General features: G+C 38.0%; 1 pseudogene across 1 annotated transcript; it reads right to left on the bottom strand.

The window, feature by feature from the left end:
* Positions 1-3,019: 3,019 nt before the first annotated feature.
* On the bottom strand, positions 3,020-5,706 carry LOC108300193 (annotated as a pseudogene). The gene is made up of 2 exons (XR_005199129.1): positions 5,443-5,706; positions 3,020-5,410 (listed from the first exon to the last, which is right to left on the bottom strand). The product of XR_005199129.1 is annotated as an ATM interactor-like (transcript).
* Positions 5,707-9,194: the final 3,488 nt, after the last annotated feature.

Below are 9,194 nucleotides of genomic sequence, written 5' to 3'. Positions count from 1 at the left end.
TCTGTACTCTCTCTGCCACAGGAAAACAACTAATCTGGAAACAGCCCAAATGCTCTCAATGAGGGAATGAATACATGAAGTATGCTATAGTCACACAGTAGAATATTATACATCAGTGAAAAATTAATGAAGTATAACTAAATGCAACAAGTAGGGATCTTAGCACACAAAGTTTGAATTTCAAAAAGCATTTCCAGGAAACTAAAAACAGTACACACAAAAATCACAATACATTTTTAGATATAGATATATATTATATATAGCTAGAGCAAGACATAAATAATATAGAAATAGATAAAACAATAAAAATCCACAAAATTCTCAAGAAAGTCATTAGTTTTGACAAAAGAATGACTGCATAAGCATGAATATAAGTTGCTAGTAATATTGTGGTTCTTAGGCTGTTATAAATGTTATTTTTCCTAATAAACTAATGGTCTGGCCTGGGCATGGTGGCTCACACCTGTAACCCCAGCACTTTGGGAGGCCGAGGCAGGCAGATCACCTGAGGTCAGAAGTTTGAGACTAGCCTGAACCAACATGGCAAATCCCATCTCTACTAAAAATACAAAAGTTACCCAGGTATAGTGGCCAGTGCCTATAATCTCAACTACTCCAGAGGCTGAGACATGAGAATTGCTTGAATCCAGGAGGCAGAGGTTGCAGTGAGCCAAGATCTTGCCACTGAATTCCAGGCAGGGTAACAGAACAAGACTCCATCACAAAAAAAAAAAAAAAAAAAAAATCTGTCAGTGGACCATTTATGCGTTGATGTACTATTAATTATTTATTCAATTTTGTACACCTTATTTCCACAAGAAAATTTAAAAATATGATTACATTTTTAGATTGTGATGTCCCCACTCTACAGCAGCTGCTATTAGAAGGGAAGTTAGCTGACTTTTAAGTTACTCTGCTTCCCAGGGCTTAGAAAGACTTGCAGAAAACCAGGAGGTCTTTGGGAACCAAAGCAACTCTGGCATCACAAACCTACCTTGATATGTGTGGAAATACAGAGTTTTAAATGCACAGCAAGACTTTTCTGTGTGTCAATTGAAGATATTTTGAATGTCGCTAAAGTTCTCTCTCTTTAGAAAACCTTATTTTTATAGCAATCATTCTGCATTGGAGCCTGTAAATCACTAAATCTAATTTTTTTTTCAGATGACAAAGTTCAAATCCACAGAAGTTGGATTGCCTCCAGCAATGATCGTGTCATTGAAATGAGAGTCACTGGAACTAGGTAGCTTCCTATCTTTGGCCATACTGAAATCTGTGACTTTCCTTAATCAGTTTAGGACTTCAGTCACCTGAAACAGCAGCAGGAGCTATAAAGTAAACTAAATTGTGGCTTCCATGAGTCACTGATGTTCATCACAACTGGTTTCCTTTCAAACTCTAGTGGCATCTTTGGCCTCGTGGGAATGCATTAAAATGTTCCTTTTTCTGACAGTGTGCTTGCTTGCTTTCCTGTACACTCACTTTCCACTGGGCATAGTCCAACCTTTATGGGTTAGTGTTTTAATAGCTACCTTCCTCAGCCAGGAAGCAGCTTAAACTACAATTCATTCATATTGGCAAAAATAGGTCCTTTTGGGAACTACAGTCTCCAAGTCAGTTGAGAAAAACATCTGAATAGCAAAAGGATGTAGATAAAACATAACAACTAAAGAAGAAAAACAAAGAATTTTGTTTGATTGGGAGATGATTTACAGTCTAACTTTCTCAGTGTTTCTGTTAACCCTGAAATGGAAACAAAAGGCCAATTTTGATTTCATTTTAAGATTATGATTTTTATGGTCTTCTGCTTAAACCTTAGGAATGTCATTAAAAAAACAACAAAATGAAAAACTCCCCCTAAAACCCCTAGTACTATGGAGTCTAGATGAAATGGGTATTGCTTGAGAACATAGAGTTTGATGAAAGAGAAGTCCATTTTGCATTCATTCATTTCCTTGTTCACCCATTCATTGATTACAGGTATATTCTTTTTACAAAGCACTGGATATTGATTGAAACCAATTTAAAGCACAGTCTCTTGCTTCAAAGAATTTATACCTAATAGGATTTATTCCTTTATAATAAAGATAAATCAATATTTTAATCTGTCACTAAACCACAGAAACATATTTTTCAACATATAATTTAACTTTGAATAGCAAACTCATGAGAAAATATATTTAGACATTTCTTTTTCTTTAGAACATTTACCTTGTGCTTGAAAATTATATCTATAAATCAAACTGTTTAGGGTTCACCATGATTTTTATGTGATAAAAAATACAAAACACAGTACAAAATGAAAACCAAACCCCAACAAAAACAAGAAAACCTCAAAAAGAGACAAATGCCTATAGAAAAATCATTAATTTATTGAATATATATTTATTTAGTGTTCTATGTTTGGTATACTACGTTTACTGCCACATGGAGGTATAAATATGATAGGCAAAAAAAAAAAAAAAAAAACTCCACCTTCCCAGTTTATAATTCTATTGAAAGATAAGAGAAATAAACATGTAGACATAAAACCCAAAAGATACTGGGTTGGTTGTAATGTCTCCTAACACTCAAGTAAATATTAGGCTCTCCAATATCCTTTCTCAAACAACTTTTAATTTTTTTCTTTTATAATGCATAACACAATTTGTGCTTATTTTTTGACTTGGATAGTTTTTTAAAATGTCAATGAGCTCTGTTAGGCTGTAAATTCCATGAAGATAGAAATAATCTCTATCTTGCTGCCTGGGTTTTCTCAGTATATAGCACATGGAAGCACTCCATAAATATTTTTTAATGAAGCACAAAATAAATGAATGCTAGGAGAATAACAATGCATTTATTTCAAGAAACACTATATAATAATAAAAAATAATGGCAAGTATTATAATGTTGAAAATGCTTAGATAACATTTAGGGGCAAAAAATCAAACAGTGATGCAAAAGTATACCCAGAAAAGATCTCCGAGTAAAAACAGATCTTTAAAAAGAGGAAATATATAAAATGTTTTCTTTTTTTTTAGACCAACATTTCACACTTTTATAATAGACTCGCATTTATACACAAATTTCATGTTTACAAGTACAAAAGGCAAAAAACCTCAAAGAAGCTAAGCAACTGCATCATCAACTACATTCAATAGAATACTGTTTTCCCCATTCTGTAGTTTAATCCAGAGGAAATGGTAGATGCTATCTCACACATGGACTCCACTTTTGGTTTTAGAAGTTGGAGGCTGTGTGTGGTTCAGCAGAGGTCTGGGTTTCTACAGAGCTGAACTGAGACTCCATTGTGTTCCAGGCCAGATCAGCCAGAAGAAAGTTGTCCATTGCTGTTTGAGTTTCATTGCTGGTGAAGAACAAGCTCCCCAGGGTTTCAAACGCAGAACTCATGGTCTGTGTTTCTGTACTGTTCAACTGAACTTTGCTTTCTAGAGCAGGTATATTTTTAGCAGTGGAGATTCCTTCAGTTTGGGTCTCTGTGTCAGATGAATTAGTACTCACGGAAAAGCTGGAGTGTTTCAGAATACTTCCCAGAGGCAGATGAGGGCTATTGTCTAAGAAAAAGTTTAAGTCTGTCTGTGTCTGTGTGTTAGACATCTCAAAGCCTAAGAAGTTAGAATTTCCCCTACACCCATAGGACTGAGCAGAGGTATCTGCAAGTAGGAAGTCTGTTTGAGTCTCTATGTCCAGTGACTCCAAGATTGGCTCAGTGTTCGTGGTGCTAAGTTCACTCTCTTCAGTTTGAGTCTGGATATTTGAGGCTGAAAAGAATACTCTGATATCAAAATCAATTTCGGGATTCTGGGCTGGGCCAGATGAAAGCTGGGTGTCAGGTCCAGGATTTGTGTCAGACAAAAGACTATGATGATCCAACATCTGAGCAGGCAGATTACTTGACAAGATGTTTTCCAAATCACTTAATAAATCCATGGTTTGGGTCTGATTATCTGTTATGTTCTGTGAAGGAAGCATACTATTCTGTGCACTGAAGTTTATAATTGGTGCAGATTTCTCAATATCTTGATTTAAAGTCTTAGGGTCATTCTGAGGTAACAAACTATGAGTTACTGTCTCTGCTACTAAACTGTTACTTATAATGTTACCTGTAGCAACATTATGAATAAACACTCTGAAAAACGTCTCCACACATTGCAGCTTGGTCCATCTGTACGTGGTCATCCATTGGACTTTGTATCCCACTGGTTTGAGTTTCTCTGGAGACCCCACCTGACTGGAAACAGGTGTCAATAAATGCATCAGTCTGAATGGCTATAGATGAAGTTACCTTAGAGCTGGGCAAAAATGTCTGAGTGTGAACACTAATGGGAAGAGAAACTTGGGAATCAAACAACAAATCAGTTTGAGAACAAGATGACACAGAGGAATCAGTGCTGGCCCACTGTGCAGAAGGTATAAAGTTGTTTTGTGAGGCATAAGACAGATCTGTCTGCACACTGATGGAGGAAATGTTGTTCTTTTGACATGTGTTCCCTTGTTCTTGTAAAGGAGCAGATGGACTTTTACACAAGTTCACTTGTTATGGGCTTAACAGCAACAGGATTAACAGTTTTAAAAAGAGGTAGGCTCTCCTTCAGAGAGCAAGCCTCTGAATCTAGGCCAAAGATCAGGGTTCCTACCGACAAGGGCAGAAAGTGCACAGCCCCTGTGGCAGAGCCCTGATTGACACCTAACCACCACGGGCTGGGCTGAGGAGTCGGCTGTAGGCACAAAGACAGGCAAGAGAGAAAACTGCATCACTGGTAGTTTAACCAAAGCCACTTCGGGCTTTGGTAAAAGCAACTTCTGAGGATATCTTGGCAGTGTTATAAGAGTCTGCTTTTCAGTGTTAGAGCCACAGGAGTCTTCAGAAGATGGTTCTAGCTTTATTTCTGAAGCTTCTAGTTCTTGAGTGTCTGGTCTAGGGACTGGCTGGTTGTTCAATGATTCAATGGTCTTATTGGATACCTTCCGGTTTTGCAAATTTTCCATTTTCCTTTTTTTTTTACTAGGTGGATCCCTGTGTTCTGCAGGGATCTCGTGGCTAGTTCCGTGGATATGAGACTGCAGTGCCTTTCTACTGGTGTAGGGACAGCCACGTGTGCACCAGATCTTGCCACAGTCCTCTGCGTGTCTTTTTAAGTCCCATTCTATACAATACGAATCGCTGCACTTACTACATTTGTGCTTCTTCTCAGCATGCATTTTTATGAAGTGCTGTTTACGAGAGACAATTGAGAAGATGGTCTATCAGGGCCTCTGGGGCAGCCTCAATTGGACAGCAGTAGAATTTCGGTACAGTTTTCAAATCTTTTCCTATTATCGGATTGACTATGCCATCCCGCAGGTGGTGGATCTTGGCCACGTGCATGTTGAGCGCGGGGCTGCTGGGCAGGATCTTGCCGCTCCCCTTGCCGCTCCCGCGCACCGCGCACAGGATGCTGGTCGGCGCACCGCGCACAGGATGCTGGTCCCCACGCCTGCGCAGCTTGCTCTCCCACTGCTGATCAGCACCCCGGCCCGTACCGCGGGGACTGCAGGCTGCTGCGTCGCCCCCGGAGGTTGCGGCCAGCTGCCCCTCAGTCGGGGTCCCGGGGGCACCCACGGGCCCCAGGTGACGGTGGTGGCTCCTCTTGTGGACGCCAGGATGGCCCTGGTACCCGCAGCCAAAGCCGGGCGCCCTGCCACCGTCTCCGAGGCCGCCATGGCTCCCGCATGGCCGCCAGGCTCATAAAATGTTTTCTTTGGTAAAATATGAGTTAAATCATTTACTCACGTTGTTTTCTACATTTTCCAAAATTTCTAAAGTAATATATTTTTCATTTAAGATAATGAATTACAAAAGGATACATTAAATGAAGTTGACAATAGGTCCATTGCAGAGTTTGGGGGAAGTTCTAATGAGATTCTAAAAGATTGAAGGAGATTATGGCTAAAGAGATTACGGTCAGTGTGTTAATTCTGTCCTCTAGGGAAAGTACATGAGATTAGTCATGACTCCAGATGGTGCCAGGACCTTCTGTATTAGGAGTTACAACTGTTAAAAAAAAAAGTTTGTAAAGTTGAACATTTGTTTGTTGTATTTGTTAGTCCATTTTATTTAGTAAATTCTAACTCATAACAAAAATTAGACTTAATTCATAGGCCAAGTTATTTTGATTTATTTAATAGTCAAGTTTAAATTTTTCATTCAACACTTAATGAAGTTATTCAAATAGTAGTAAAAAATAATTTAAATAATATAATTGCCATTCTTATACCTAGTGTCCTTGTTTTACTGAGATATTCTAGGAACTTTGTTTGATCATGGAGTTTCTATAAGCCAAAGAATAATAGTGTCAGAGGCATTCAAATCAGAGCGAGCCCATTTTGAGTGAGGGCTAGGAAAATGAGGCTGAGACCTGTTGGGCTGCCTTCCCAGAAAATTAGGCATTCCTAGCTTCTAGACGTTTACGGTTAAGGGAACACATTAATAATGTTTACTAACACAGACTCAGACTTGGGAGCATCCAGATATCCTGATATCTGGAGAACAAAAGCATTCCTAATTTTGCTTTAAAGATAATATTGATTCTTGCAAAATGTAGTAAGGAAATTAATCCTTTATCACAAATCCTTGTAGCCGAACACATCTCCCTATATATACAAGCATTGTACCTAAGGTGGATGCGTTCCTCTTACTTTCAGGTACGTCCTACTCTGTCTATGGAGCAGCTGTCCGTTCACCACTTTACTCTCTTAATAAACTTGCTTTTGCTTTGCACTGTGCACCCACCCTGAATTCTTTCTTGTGTGAGATCCAAGAACCCTCTCTTGGGGTCTGGATTGGGATCCCTTTCCTGTAACAATAGTATTTGCACAAAAATTCTCAGAAATTTAATACGGCTTACTAGGTATAAACTGACAAGAACAATTAACTAGCACTCCCTTTCCTATCACGATTAGTTTATGAATGAAACATTTCAAACATAGCACAAGTTGAAAGTATTTTACAGTGAACATCCACAGATCTATACTATTTGTTGTTAACATCTTATTTTATTAGCTTTATTTCATATCAATATAGCAATTCTAAAATTCATCAGTCTAACAAATATTATTTTGTGATGCAGTTCAAAGCAAATGGCACTTTCCTCTGCAAACTTCAGATGCACTGTTAACGAGAACTGAACATTTGTTGCATTTGTCTTTATGTATAAAACCTACAATGAAATGGGCAAATCTTAAGTATATAACTTGCTTAGCTATGACAAATAAATACACTTGTATAACCAATAACCCTATTAACATCTGTAATATTACCATCCTTTTTCAGTTAATCTTTATCTTCATTCTTTGAAGCAAACACTGTCCTGATTTACTTATACCTAGATTAGTTCTGTCTGTTCTAGAATTTGATATAAATAGAATCATACAGTACATACTCTTTGGGAAAGGCTTCATTCACTTTGTGTCCTGGGCTATTTCCAGTTTATGTCTATTATGATAAAGTTAATATAGAGATTGTTTCATAGGAGCTACTGTGATGATGATTGTTATTAACAGAGTAGATTCTGGTGATTTGATTTCCAGGCAAAAGACATGAGACAAGGAACAGGTCAAGGGAGGAATGGCATGGAGTGACATAGATCCTCATCAGAAAAACTTTCTTATCAGACATGTTCAGAAGAGATGACACAAATTAGGTAGCATTTTTCTGAACCCATGAACATAAATTATTCCAGCCCCTACTTATTATTCCCTGAAAGGATTTTGTCAGGAAGAGCAACAACAACAATAATGATAGACTTAGACATGATGGCATGTGCCTGTAGGACTAGCTTCTCCATAGGCTGAGGCATCAGGATTGCATGGGCTTGAGCCCAAGAGTATGAGGCTGCAGTGAGCTATGATCACACCACTGCACTCTAGCCTGGGAGACAGAGCAAGGCTCTGTCTCTTAAAAAGAGAAAAGAAGAAAATAGATGCTAGTGAGTGTTGAAGACTATGGAGCAGGAATGTGTTGGGGGTACATCATTCTACTAGTGCTTGAGGTGTGCTGCTGTAGTAGGGGAGGGCTTTCCAGGAAGCCTTCCAACCTGCAAAGTGTTTCCTATAGTTAGAACAATCATAACGACTGCCTTTGGAACAGCCTTTTGTCAATGAATTATCAGAAAACTGAAAGAGGCTTGGCCACTTATCTCTTGGGGAACTTAGGGGTCCCTTTGATGTCTGCTCTTGGCATGCCAAACAGTAATTCACACAAAGATAAAAAGCATTTACAGCACTCAAAGGCTATTCTTAATAGATTAAAGCTTCATAGCTGGTTCAATGAGAAAGGTCTTTCAATACGTATTCTTTCTCTTCTAGAGTAAATATGTAATCATCCTGTGTAAATAATGAGAGAAAATTACACCAGCAGAAAGGAAACCAGAGTTTTATGATTTGAAGGCAAATGAAACAGAATGAGATGAAATTAAATGCCCAATATCATAGAGAAAATAGGCATTTTGCTGGAATAAATTTATCATCCCCAATATCCCTTTATAGTTTAAAAATGACCAGATATCTTTCTCATAGGCTTATGTTTTGTAGGTGACCCAGGTGTTATTGACTCCTGACACTGCCATACCCCACCCTGACTTCCTCCTGTTAGCTGTGACAAAGGTTGCCACACAAAATTTAAGTATTGTCTGACCTTGCAAATTGGAGGACGTCTGAATAAGGACAATCAAAGAGTGATAAGGCATAGACTTGAAGTGCAATAGTAGGGTCAGTGGAAAGTCAGTCAGTCCTAAGGAACTGATTATACTTGCAATAGGCCTTAGAAGATGGGCAGGGTCTGACTAGGGTGAGATTCTCTCTCTCTCTTTAATATGTATATTAAATATATGTATTATATATATAGAGAGATTTTATATATATTATATATAGAGAGAGTATATATATATATATAGTATATATATATATAGAGAGAGTATATATATATATATATATATATAGAGAGAGAGAGAGAGAGAGAGTTTACAATAGAAGTTTCTATATTCCTTCTTGCTGTTTCCATGTACTCTGGAGATTAAATGTTAAAGCAGGTGCAATATATTCGTTTGAAGAGATTATTGGGTAGTTTATTAACTTGGATATTCACTTTGCTCTTTGTACTATATGTCACCCTAGAATGCTACAGCCTTTGAATAATTAGACAGTGTTTATTT

Source organism: Cebus imitator, unplaced genomic scaffold (genome assembly GCF_001604975.1).
Source record: "Cebus imitator isolate Cc_AM_T3 unplaced genomic scaffold, Cebus_imitator-1.0 Scaffold25, whole genome shotgun sequence".
NCBI lineage: Eukaryota > Metazoa > Chordata > Mammalia > Primates > Cebidae > Cebus > Cebus imitator.
This window is presented reverse-complemented; position numbering and strand designations above follow the sequence as displayed.